Source organism: Carassius auratus, unplaced genomic scaffold (genome assembly GCF_003368295.1).
Source record: "Carassius auratus strain Wakin unplaced genomic scaffold, ASM336829v1 scaf_tig00214269, whole genome shotgun sequence".
NCBI classification, from domain to species: domain Eukaryota; kingdom Metazoa; phylum Chordata; class Actinopteri; order Cypriniformes; family Cyprinidae; genus Carassius; species Carassius auratus.
In genome coordinates this window covers 1,589-15,068 of record NW_020527587.1, presented here as the reverse complement: position 1 = coordinate 15,068, position 13,480 = coordinate 1,589, and the positions used below count along the sequence as shown (strand labels likewise).

General features: G+C 40.0%; 1 pseudogene; it reads left to right on the top strand.

Moving 5' to 3' along the window:
- Positions 1 to 1,317: 1,317 nt before the first annotated feature.
- Positions 1,318 to 12,903, top strand: LOC113091716 (A-kinase anchor protein SPHKAP-like; annotated as a pseudogene).
- Positions 12,904 to 13,480: the final 577 nt, after the last annotated feature.

Here is a 13,480-nt window from a genome sequence, read left to right as displayed (position 1 = left end):
TTGTACAAATGCATTCTTAGCAATGCATATTACTAATCAAAAATTAAGTTTGATATATTTACAGTAGTACAATTGACAAAATATCTTCATGGAACATGATCTTTTACCTAATATATTAATGATTTTTGGCATAAAAGAAAAATCTATCATTTTGACCCATAGTGTTTTTGTTTGTTGTTGTTTTGTTTTTTTTTTTTTGCTATTGCTAAAAATATACCCCAGTGACTTAAGACTGGTTTTGTGGTCCAGGGTCACATTTGTCACTAATGTGATCTTAAATGCCTTAAGTGAAGAGTGAAAGAAGAGCTCTTTCACTCACAAAAACACACACACATCCACAAGGACAAATTTGAAGCAAACATGCAACTAGCAACATGATATGCTTTTAAGATACATATGAGTCATCAGAATCAGTAAAGTTAGTAATATGATGGCAAGTGAATAGAATGATGTGAGATGAACGCAGATGAAAAATAGAGTGAAAAAGCTTTGCTTAACTAAAAGAGTGATAAATAAGTTATAAGTGCTGTTCAAGTGTGTAAACATTAGAGAAAGAGACAAAGGTTGTTATATGCAATTGCTTAAAGTTGCCCAACCTTGTGGCATTCTAAACCTGTATGCTTTTTTAGTCAGTGGAACACAAAAGAAAAAATAAATTTCCAGATCATAGTGACACAAACCTGACAAAAGCACCATAAAATTACCATAAAATTGGTCCATGTGAGTCGTGCACTGTATTCCAAGTCTTCTGAAGCGCAACAGTAGCTTTGTGAGAGGAAAAGACTAACATTTAATGAAGTATTTCACCCAAGATGGGCTTTAATCAAACTTGGCTATCTATGCAGCAGTTTATTTTAAATCAGTGTTACATGACCATGTACAAAAACATGGATGTTTCATTTGTAGTTATAACGAAAACCATTGAGCTCACAAAAAATTATTTTGTGTTATCCAGTGGACCATTTTTCTGACAAATGTGCAAATAACATAGCTATACAATACACATTTTGCATTTACATATACTACTGACGTTGTAAGAAAAACAAAAACTGGTTGAAAATCTGTGAACATTATTCATTACATTCAGTGCAAATGTGGCACTTATAGGCAACGCTGCAGGAGATTTGACATGTTGTAAAAGAAAGTGTTGAATATGCGGAATGAAGAATGACATTTGATAGCTGTGACAGATGAGAAGATTTTCGGCTGCTGTTGTATGTGCTCCTGTGTCTCTTTTTGGTACACTGTGTTTGTGCACTAAAGCACATGTACAGAGACTTTACATTTCTGGTATGTGCTTATTTTTTTTATGCTCAGCCTCTCTCTTTCCAGATCTGCTTCGTGAACCTTGACAGACATACTGCTGAACGGCATGACGACAGCTATGTTAAGGTGGGCTGAGATTATCCTTCCTTTCTTTAAAAATGATGAAGATGTAGGTTTGATTCCCAGGGAATGCATATATTGCTATGAAAAAAAACATATTGCATATATTGCTGTGGATGAAAGCATCTGCAAATTTTTAGACAATAACTATAAATAGTCTTGTGTTTTGTCATTCTCAGTAAACTTTTTCAATTAATATCCAAATAAATATCCATTTCCCTCTACTAGGGGTGTAATCGTTAACGAAATTCACGGTTTTGGTTTGATATGACACCAGTGGTGTCAAGGTTCGGTTCGGGACGGTACGGGGGTAATTGGTTACATCGCAATGTTGGAAATGTTTCTGTTTTAAACTATGAAAGTGGGCCAATGGATATCACACACAAGCAACATGCAAACTTTGCGCAATAGTTATGCCTGTAGATTTCTTAATCTCAGTCAATTCACTATATGCAGAAAGTGAAAGTAAAAACAGAGTGACTGATTAATGACGGAGCTTTCGCCATCTGACCAATGAGCGAAAATGAGACCAATCTACTTCAGCATAGGCTGATAATGGCATATAGTTAACTGTTTTAATTTATTCCCTTAATATTTGAATATTGCATAGTGAAAAAACATGACAGGAAACATATTTCGTGATAAACGTTTTTCAAAGTCGGTGCTTGAAATAAAAGCTTCTTATTTCATTAATTTTTATTGATGACTGAAGTCAATGCTGTTCCTACACTTCTGGGGCCCTACGCAGCTCTATAATTCATTTTATAGATTTGTTTTTAAAACATTTTAACTGAGGAAGAAAATATATAACCATAATCTTTTGTTATCCTTCCAGCACGTCAGTTATTTGGAAATTATTGCTAGTCAAATTAATTGTAATTTTAATTGAATAATATAAGTTACTTCATAGTAATAATAACAGACCTAATAAAAATAAGAATATAACAGGCCTACATTAATTTAAAATGCCAAATATCTTAATATTGCCAACAATTGATGTTTTTTGACAATGTCTCTGGTTATCATCTAAACAAGATCATCGTCTTTAGATGCACCCCAGCAAGGGGAGGTTATTGCAGGGTCTTTTGCAGTGCATGCCCTGCGTGCCCATCCGCTAACGTTACGCCACTAGAAGATAGCAAGTTGCTTGTTACGTTGATTGAGCTGCCTTGTTGGGTGCAGTGCCACTGAGAACATTATATTTCACACACTTTAAACTGTTTTATTTTCCAAATGTAATAGGATTAGTCCAACAATTCTAATCGTTTGGTTCGTAATGCGTGCCAAACTGAAAGCCTCGTATCAAACGGTTCAATAGGAATACGTGTATCGTTGCACCCCTACCCTCCACCCTTCTTATTTCTAATTCATTTAAAGTTAATAACAAATATAAGAATGTCTTTCATCATTTCCTAAGCGTGCGACATAAACAATGTTTCATCTAATTAAAGGGAAATTAGAAACAATACAAATTACCAAGATAATGCAAGCAAAGACCCAAATTTATGTGACTTGAATATTAGCATAAATTTCCCCACAGAAACTGGCCTCAGTGTGCCCAGAGCTGCCACGGTTAATTGAGTCTCTCGGAGTGCGGCAACCCAAAGAAAATGAGATTCTGCTTCTCAGCAGCCTAGAGTCACCGGACTCCTGCCAGCATGACCCCAGCCACCCACAGGTAGGAAATGAATACAGACCGGAACATCTGACATAATTTTACAGCTTACAGTCTGCCTGGTTGAACTGTGTTTGTGTTTATGTATGTGTATCTCAGAGGCAGAAAACAGCGGATGTCTGTCTGGTGCATTGCTCCTGTGGGCGCCGCCCAACCCAAACCAACAGTGTCATTTTTGAGATCAACAAATTCCTGATTGGACTACAGTCAGGGCAAGAGAGACAGAGGCATGGCCGATTGGCTGGTCAGCGGGCTACTGAAGATGACACCAATCGCTCTGTGTCATCGATAGAAGAAGACTTCCTCACTGCCTCTGAACAGCTTGGGGAAGACAGTGAGGATGACCCATTCAGAAATGGTAAACAGTGCATCCATCTACCAGAAATCCAATTCCACCCAGAAATCCAGTCATAGTAGTTCCATATCTTATCTTTTGTGTAGTATTTTCTTTGTCCTTGCTGCTCATATGTAATGAGAAAACTCAACTTTAGGCCAGCTCTGGCACTTTCACTGCACCTTCCCTCCTGTCCACCTTTGAATAGACAGAAAATTGCTTGAATTGTGGATTAAAGAGCATTCAGCCATTTACGTTTTCTCAGGTTCTGTGAGCCTGCTCCGATAAGAGTGGCTCTATTTGGCAGTGTTTCCACGCCAAGTCTATTTCTTAGTTTAGTAACACAAAGTATCCCTAGTCGGTACCAATGAGATTATGGTTTTCAAAACAACTTGGGCATGTCACATAAATGTGCATCCATAAAAAAGCAAATAAATAAAGTCTTTAGTTTTGCTTTTGGGAATAATTTGGATTTCCACCTTTAGTCTAGGTTGCACTGTTTATAATAATCTGAACTGCAATCTGCTATAGTTATTAGATACAAAGTAACCAAGCAACAGCATGGATGCACAAGGACATAGAGCAGTGAAACAATTAATTCATTTCAGTCTATGTTAATAAGTATGTGTGTGACAGAGAAAGAGAGACAAATGGGAAGAATAACTAAACATTGTATGAAGGTTGTTTTGGGGAATATGCCATGGAAGGCTTCTTAACAAAGAAGCACTGTCTCCAAATGTTTTGTGAATTTTCTTTGTACATGTCTGAATGCTTGTTTGTCTTTAGCTTAGTAACATTATTCTGTGCTACTGCTTTGGCCTCTAACAGTAAGCCAAACTTATGAATGTCTACATGTGGCGACACTCGCCCCTAGTTTTATATTAAAGAGACAAGATAAACTGGGCTCTGCTGGGCTAATCTATAATTAATATCTCATATGAAATTAGAAGTAACACTGTGTGAAGGTTATGCTGTCCCTCAGAGACAATACAATATTCATAATCATATCAGCCCAGATATAGATCTGCATTTGTATGGTCTTGGTTATGGAAAAGGAAAAATGGATACAAATACAACAGTGTGCTATGGATAGCTCTGACTGGACCCTCACTATATCCACTGGACGTAGCAGGCGACAGAAGAGGATAAATCTTGACACTTTTTACCTCCTTTCTCAGTTTTGTCCCTTATTTTCACTCACATCTCCTTCTCCATATCTCTGACTTGGCTTGTCAGTGGGCTTCATTTACATGTGTATTAAATTTGACTTTTTGTATAGGATTATGCAGATGCCTGGCTTTAATCTATTTCCTCTCTCTGTGCCCCCACACCATTTCTCAACCAACCCTGCAACATGTCTTTCTTTCTCCAGATTCTGAGATTTCTATCATGCCCGAGTCAGTTAAGATGTTGAGAGCAGCCCACGCTCAAAGAAGGAGTGAAATAGAGAGAGAGGATAGTGAGGACTCCGAGACCCTCTGCACCTCTTCCAACTCCCAAAAGCTTTCAAGAACATATTCCGCCCCCTCAAGAGGCCCATCTGCTACCCCCAAAAAAGTCAGTCGTCACACCAGCGAGTCAGCTGGTCACTATGCTACCAATCTGGCTGAGTCAGTCCTGCAGGATGCTTTTATTCATTTGTCACAAGATGAACCTTCTTTTGTCACAGAGGCAGCAGTGAGTGTGTCCACCACCTCGCAGAACTCAAGTGATATAAGCCATTCCAGTGAAGAGCCACTGAGGGCTCGAGCCTGCTCTTTTGAACTTCCTAAAATCGTAATTGTCCAGAGTCCTGACAACAGTGAGGAGGTAACAGAGTGGCCAGAAGCTCGGTCACATGGGACATCAGTGCAGGATAATGGAAATAGGACCAAAACAATAAACAACTCAGCAATTGGACACGCCACCAAGCCAGTGGAAATAGCTTTGGCATGTGCTGCGAGTGTCATTGGTACCATTACCACCCCTCAGGTCACTGAACAACTCACACTGGAGTCAGGAGAAGAAGATGAGTGTGAGCATAAAGAAAAAGAGAGTGAGACCGAACAAGGGGAGTATTCATTTTCCTCTGCAGTATGTGGAATGTCTCAGGTCGCTGGAGCCGTAGCCGCTGTAGATCTAGCAGATGACTCTGGGGATAGTGATGACTCAACAGACGTCTACTCTGCCTCTATCGGACTTCTGTCAGTTGCCCAAGCTTCAACTGCAGTGCCTCTCCACTGTAGCATTGCAGAGGGCACCAGCGTCGAGGCTTTCAGAGCCAATGTTGCTGAGGTTCTCCTCAGGGAAGCTTCAGCTGTACTCACCCACAGACAAAGTTACTCAAGCATTGCAAACTTCCTTGAGACCACACATAACAAAATAGTGGATGGTATCACAATTCCAAGAAGGCCCTATCAGGAACAACAGGATCTTGATAACTTTACCCAGGAAATATCAGATAATATCTTTCAGTATGCCCTTGAAAAGGCTGAAAAGAGAAAAGAGCTTGAGGGTCCTGGCAAAGATGCCCCAAACATCGAGGGTTTCCTCTTGGATTGTGTGAATAATTTGATCTTTGATATCTTATGTGTAACATCAAGGAAAATCAGTGACATTTCAAACTGTAACATGGGATCATATGACAGGCATGAAGGCAGCATCAGCTTTAGGGAGTATGAGGCTGATACCAAGTCTGGAAGAGAAGCATTGAGCCAATTACATTATTTGATCGAGCCAAACCAGGCTTATAATCATGGCGAGAGGCGAAGCAGTGTGGAGAAGTTGTCTGCTCTCATAGGGAAGAGAGAGAGAGAGCAAAAGCAAGTACAGGAAGAGAGGGAAAGTGAGCCAAAACTGAAAGAAACCTACAGACTTACTCTGAACAGAGTGACAGCCACTGTGGTCAAAGGGCAGTCTGACTTGGGCAGGAGTGACAAGAACACAGACTCTGTGCTCCCTTCAGCTGAAAGCTCACCACTTCACATCCCACGAGGGAGAGCAGGAGGAGAGAGTGAGACCAGGCAGCACTCTGTATCGTCCTCTTCGGGAGCTCTTGTGGCACTTAAAATGGATTCATGCGAGTCCAAAACTCCTGTCACATGCTTTGCTGATGACTTGGCAACCACGGTGGTCTCCATGGCTACAGAGCTGGCAGCAATATGCCTGGAGAACTCCAGCGGAAAGCAGCCATGGTTCTGCGCCTTAAAGGGTGGTTCGGAAGGTCCAGAGGGATTGCTTCTGCCCTGCCGCACAGCCGCAGCCCTCCGCCGAAAAGAGACACAAAATGGCAACGCAGTCACCAAGAAACACAGACCTCCACGTCTCAGTGAAATCAAACGTAAAACTGAAGAACAGCCCGAGCTCATGGAGCGCCTGGTCAACCGTGTCGTGGATGAAACTGTCAATCTAGATGAACCTACCACTTCTGATCCATTTGCTCTCTTTGCATCAGAGGTCACAGCCAGGATAATGAACTGCCCAGAATTGAGTGTGGTGGACACTTCCAAACCTGGCCAGTCATCTCGCAGCCGCCTGCAGTGTGAGAGATGGAGCAGCAGGGGCAAAGCGTCAAGCTACGAGAGCATTCCAGAGGAGGACGCAGATCCCTCCGGGACAGCAAACACTTTGGGACCGGTAAACAGGCTTGGGCATAATTTAAGCAGAGGTAGCTCTATCTCCAAGCAATCCAGCTGTGAGAGCATTACGGATGAGTTTTCTCGGTTCATGGTGAACCAGATGGAGACAGAAGGTCGAGGGTTTGACCTTCTGCTGGACTACTATGCTGGGAAAAATGCCAGCAGCATCCTTGCAGCAGCTGTTCAGCAAGCAGCCAGTAAAAAAAATGGACACCTCAATGTGCGCACATCATCTTGTCTCTCTAAGCAGTCCAGTACTGAGAGTATCACTGAGGAGTTTTATCGCTTCATGCTAAAAGACATGGACAAGGAGAACAAGGACTACAGTATGACCAAGACCAAAGAGTGGAGTAATAGCCTATTACCCCCATCCCTAGAACCCCATTTTGTATCCGTCAGTCTTCTGTTCCTGACAGGCGATCCTCAGATTCCAGACTAACTGTAAACTCACCCATCAAGGCCAATTCATTTGATGGATTTGCTCGAAATGTACATGGAGATTCACTCAACATCTATCCAACCAACTCTGTGTCGTCAACAGGACTCTGCAAGTCTGATTCATGCTTGTATAAGCGTGGCCAAACAGACCAAATCACAGACATGCTGATTCATGAAACCTGGGCCAGCTCTATCGAGTCTCTAATGCGCAAGAATAAGATAATAGCGGAGCCCTCAGAGGACAGTGTTGAGCTTGATTCAGCAGATTCGCAGCCACATGTACAGCTCTTTGCTAACCGTCTAGCAGCAGACATCGTAGAGAGTGGCAAGTCCCTGCTTGGAGGCCAGCAGGATGGCATTGTTGCTGCTTGTCGGCCACAAGTTACGGTTGGAGAAAGGAGGTACGGCTTTAAGCATTCTCGTCGTGACAATAGTGGAAACCGGCCAAGTGTAGAGCATCTGGAAAATTGTGGTAGCTCTCAAAGTTCGTCCTGTGTAAGGCAAGCGTGGCGTGGACAGAGGGAGGTACCCTTGATCCACATTGAACCTGATCAAAGAGAAGAGGCCTCAGAAGATAGAGGGAGGGTTGGGCCCCACCACACAGAAGCATCCCATCAGATCCATCCACAAAGTGGCAAAGAGAGTGAGACATCAACCAGAAGCAGGTACATAAATCACCCACATCATTTTTTTCTGAGGCTAAGCATTTGTTTCTATGAAGTCAGACTTGTGCTGATGAATTAATATTTATTAAGTAATGATGGGAAGGAAGCACAAAATTAGTTGTTTTAGCTTTCGATAAAAGTTTTCTACACTAACTTCTTATAGATCATGAAGAATTCTCAGTTCATGAACCCAAGATATCACATTTTGAAGATATCAACATTTTGCTTCATGTAGTGTCACACGTGGTGTTTGTAAATCCAAACAGCACATCTCGGTAAAGGGGTTCTCCTCTGTAACATCCATTTTTACCTACACTGCTAAAAAAAAAAAAAAAAAATAGAGAAATTTAAATTGACATTATACCTATGTTCCCCTTGATTTTTATTTTTCTTGATCCAGGCTCTGGACAGTGAAAGATGCTTTGGGGCAAAATTAGCAAAATTAGAATAACTGGCTCATTGTGACAATGCAGTTTCGCCGTGTATCCTCTTTCCCCCCTCAGCAGTGACAAAGACAGGGCCTCCTCAGTGGTCACAGCACCCTCTGCAGGTGTGGAGGTGGAGCGACGCTCTCTCAGCGCTAGCAGTGAGGAAAGTGGCTCAGGCAGCTGGGCCCAGATTGCCCCTGAAGACGACCCCCAGGAGGAGACCACCAGTAGCTTTATCCAGCTAAGCGAGGGGTCAGTCTTCCAGTAGACCAGGAGTCACCACACTCAGTCCTCGAGGGCCAGTGTCCTGCAGAGTTTAGCTCCAACTTGCCTCAACACACCTGCCTTGAGGTTTCAAATATATCAAGCAAGAGTTTGATTAGCTGGTTCAGGCGTGCTTGATTAGGGCCGGAGCCAAAATCTGCAGAATACCAGACTTCCAGAAACAAGTTTGGTGACCCATGCAGTAGACCATCATGCCTTGCTGGACAGTGTGGCTTCTCCATTTGGCTTTTCATTAAGCTACATATGCTAGATGCAATCCTTGCCAGAACTGGGCACATCCAGAGCGCAGTGTAGTACCCATTTGTGAGCTTGCTTTTCTCATCTTTAAAGTAGCAATTTATTGACTTAGAGCTCCAACGTGAATTAAGCATTAAAGCACTTACTTTGCCCTCACTTTTTAACTAATTAATACGTTTTGACATATCTTGATTTATATTAATGTCATGTGACTTGTGTGATCAATCTTCAGCCAGATGATGTTGTCTTTAAAGTCTGCCGCCATTGCCCTTAATTTACTGTCTAGCACACAAATGCACAGACACAGTGATACAGAATCAGACATAATGGCTAAAAGAGAAATGCGCCAACAAAGAATAAATATAAGAAAATTGCCTACTAGAAGTTCATGTCATTCCTGTTATGTAGCACTTTTTGAGCTCTGTAAGTTCTAGAAAATGAACATGATAGTGTTGTAATTTATAGTTTATATCAGACTTTCAGTAGTGCTCTGACTATGCTGAGGCAATTAAAAACTTTATTCATTTTAACTTATTTACACAATTCCAAGAAAATTATTTAGGGATATCTAACAGAACAGAAGGGTTGAAATATAGTCAATTTAGAGTTAGATTAGATGAGGCTGTCAGCTTTGTTTACTTGGGTTCATCTTTTGAAATCCTGATTGTATTATCTAGTAATTTTAGCAAAATTGACTGTTTTATTAACCAACATCAAATCCTTTGCTGATACATTATAATCAAGTGATTTTTTCCCATAAAATGAAATGTCAATTTGTGGAAGATAATGTCATAAAGAACTTTTCTAGTTACAGGGAATTGCAAAAGTGGAAGCAAATTCAGGACATTAGTAAAACAAATAGCAATATTGGGCAGAAACCATGGATTGATCAGAGAAGTAAAAAATATGAAGAAACACATGACATTTGTAATAAATTGCAATTTTTTCATGTTGTTTACAGTAGATGGGGGAAATGGCAACATCTGCTCAAATTAGAAAAGCAAAATGTTTAAAACAGGTTTATTGTAGTTAAATAAAATTAAAACCATTAACCATTATAACCATTATTTCAGCTTTACCTGAAATAAAATACATATAAAAAAATGTATTATTATTTCAGGTAGTTGTCATGGTAGAAGTTCTCATTTTCATTTAGTTTAACTTGATGCTCTAACTTGAACTTAAATGAAATACATTTTATAAGAAATGGTGGAGATATTATGAATAAATAAATAACTAATAAAAATGGCAAAGCACATCAAAATTACTAAAACTTTAATCAAAATTAAAATGAAAATTTTAATAAAACTAAAGCTAAATATTGTAATTTAAACATTTATAAACCTATATAGACTATAGAGTATCTTAGTGATACTAAAACAGCACTGATTTAAACTTGTTTGATATTGTGATACAACTACTACGATTTCCATCTCCAAATTGTGAGTTTACTATTTTATGTGTATTAAGGTGTATATGATACACACATCTGATTATTTCCTTCCATACACACGTGTGTGTGTTAGCACACTCTAAGCCAGTGCCTGAGGTAGTGTAACTCTCTGAAATGAGAGATTGCATTTGTGAGTCGAGTCCAGCACAGCTGTGTGAGTAAACGGCTCTGACAGCATGACTGGAGTCTGGAGCAGAGCTCTCACCCAGAGACTCCACAGCAGTGCTAGTCCTGACAGACATATGTTACATCCTGTTGGCTCTAGAATGAAAAGGATGTAATGGGTGTGTGAGTCCCTCTTGCTGATTGAATCATGTCCAGCCTGCCACACTCACCGACGATTCCTAACCTGCGCCAGCTCAACGCCATCTTCACTTACCCGAGTAAGCTGGCCATCGGCCTCCATCTGGCTTTAACCCTCCCTTCATTGTTTTTCCGCCATGTCGGGGGAAAGGTTACTCTCTGCTTGTTTATTGGGCTGCTGCTGGTAGAGGCACAGGTGGCTCACGTTCATAGTCATCAGCTGGTAGTGAGCTGCTGTGATGCCCATGCTAATGAATCTCATGCCAGTGTTCATGCCTGTTCGCTCTACTCCAAGCCCCACTGCAGTGATCATAGTAGCTTCTGCATTGTTCACACTCTTACAGATCTACTAGACTAGAGTAAGCATAGAAAGAGAAAAAAAAATTGAACAATTTGGACTTTGTAATGTTGCTGATAGAAGCAAAGGCTGCATTTATTTGATCAATAAAAGCAGTAATATTGTGGAAAATTATTATAATTTAAAAGAACTGTTTTCTATTTGAATATATATTTTTAATGTAATTTTTCCTGTGATGCAAAGCTGAATTTTCAGCATCATTATTCCATTCTTCAGTGTCACATGATCTTCATAAATCAGCTGATTTGTTGCTCAAGAAACATTTTCGATTATTATCAGTGCAAAAACCCATTGCAGTAACAGATGCAGTGCCATTCAAAAGTTAGAGGTCAGCAAGATTTAATAATAAATAAAACTTTAATTCAACATGGATGAATTAAATTGACCAAAATTTTTTCAAATATATGCCGTTCTTTTGTATTTCCAGTATAGTAACTGCTAATCATATTAGCTTTATTTCTAAAAGATCGTGTTACACTGAAGTCTGGTGTTATTATAGTGGTGAAATTCAGCTTTGCATCACAGGAATATATATATATATATATATATATATATATATATATATATATATATATATATATATATATATATATATATATAATACAAATAAAAAAAACAGTTGTTTTGACTTGTAATAATATTTCACAATTGTATTGTTTTAACTGTATTTTAATCAAATCAATGCAACTCTGTGGAGCATAGAAAGCATTCAAAAATGTAAAAGTCATAATTATTCCAAACCTTTGACTGGTAGTATTTGTGTACACATTGATCTTTTTATGTGCATGTGTGTGTGTTTTAGAAATGGGAACAGCAGCGCTTCTAGTCTGGGATTGGCAGACCTGGAGGGCTTTCTAGACTACACCATCTCCAGCAACCTAATCAGGTATCCAACAGCAACACACTAACCGCAGCACACTTAGAAATACTCGAGATAATGGCTGTTAAGCGCTCATCCATAACCCGGAGCGCTGTCCAAATCCTCATGTCTGCATCTCTCCTCATGAGGATACGGCCACAGTTTGGAGGATGAGAAATTGAAGTCAAACTTGGATCACATTCTGTCATATTAGAGCGATAGCTGCTTCTACAAGTATGTAATTGTGCTGTTTGCTGTGTCTGCGAACCGTCTCAAACATGGGTAGTTCTAATGGGTTTTGTCACCAAAGCGTTTCAGTCATTTACTATTTTCAGCTTTTATCAGATGAGTGCAATACAGTCAAGGCCCCTGAGAGGCTCCGTGAGGTGACTGGAACACGGCCAGCATTGCTCTATACAGCATGATAATGATAGTGTCTCTGTTTGCAGCGAGGACAGAGAGAGGAAGGCATCTCACTGTCAGGATCAGACGGACGGTGAGTGATCCAGCCCTTCACATGCACGCATACATATTTGAATGAAAGAGCATTCATCGCTGGAGCTTCACGACTGCGTTTGGAATTAAAAGGAAATCATGCTAGCACTGCTCTTCACACTTCTGCGCTAATGTATTCAGTCTGAAGCCGTATGGGTTTCTCTTTTTCTGGCAGTCTGATCTTATATATAAATGTTACATGTTGTTCTCGAGAGTGAACTTCACATTATTTCTCTGTGAATGGGGATTTTTAGATTTTTAAGGGGCACCGGAGGCTCACTTGGTGCCCTCGATGAGATACTTTTTCAACTTTATATTTTTTTCATGCAAATTGTGATATGGGATGGTCTCTAGAACTCAATTTTGGGAGTTATTGAATGTAATTATTCAAATGCGCTTGGCTCTGAAATCCGAAGGGGGATATTGTGAGTGGGTGGGATGCTTCTGAGCCAAAACTTAACATGTTGGACTGTGGGAACAAACAAACAAACACTGCAATAGGCTGCAAGATTAATCAAAATACAACAAACATTGTAAAAATGCAAAATAAATAAAGTGACGTGTGGCACTGTGTTCCTTTACACAATGAGCAGCTCACGATCTGCTGGTGTCTGGTTCGGTTCACAGGAAATGCTGCTCTACATGAATCCATCTCTACATCAGCTTTGAGTTTGGGTCATTTAACAAGGCATTTGGGAACACAACATGCCGCCAACCAGCTTTCCCATACTTGAGAAGCCACTTAAAACATAACCCAGCGGTTGTCAACAAAAGCTCCCTCCTTTAAAAGCTCCCTGCGGTTTTCTGCCAAAAGAAAAGCTTTATGGTTTAATATTTGAAAATGTAAAGAAAATACTATTATTATATGTAGTATTATAATAGTATTATATTATTTTCCTTAAATACTTTTTTATTACAATCAAATATTAAGATAGTTCAATTCAATT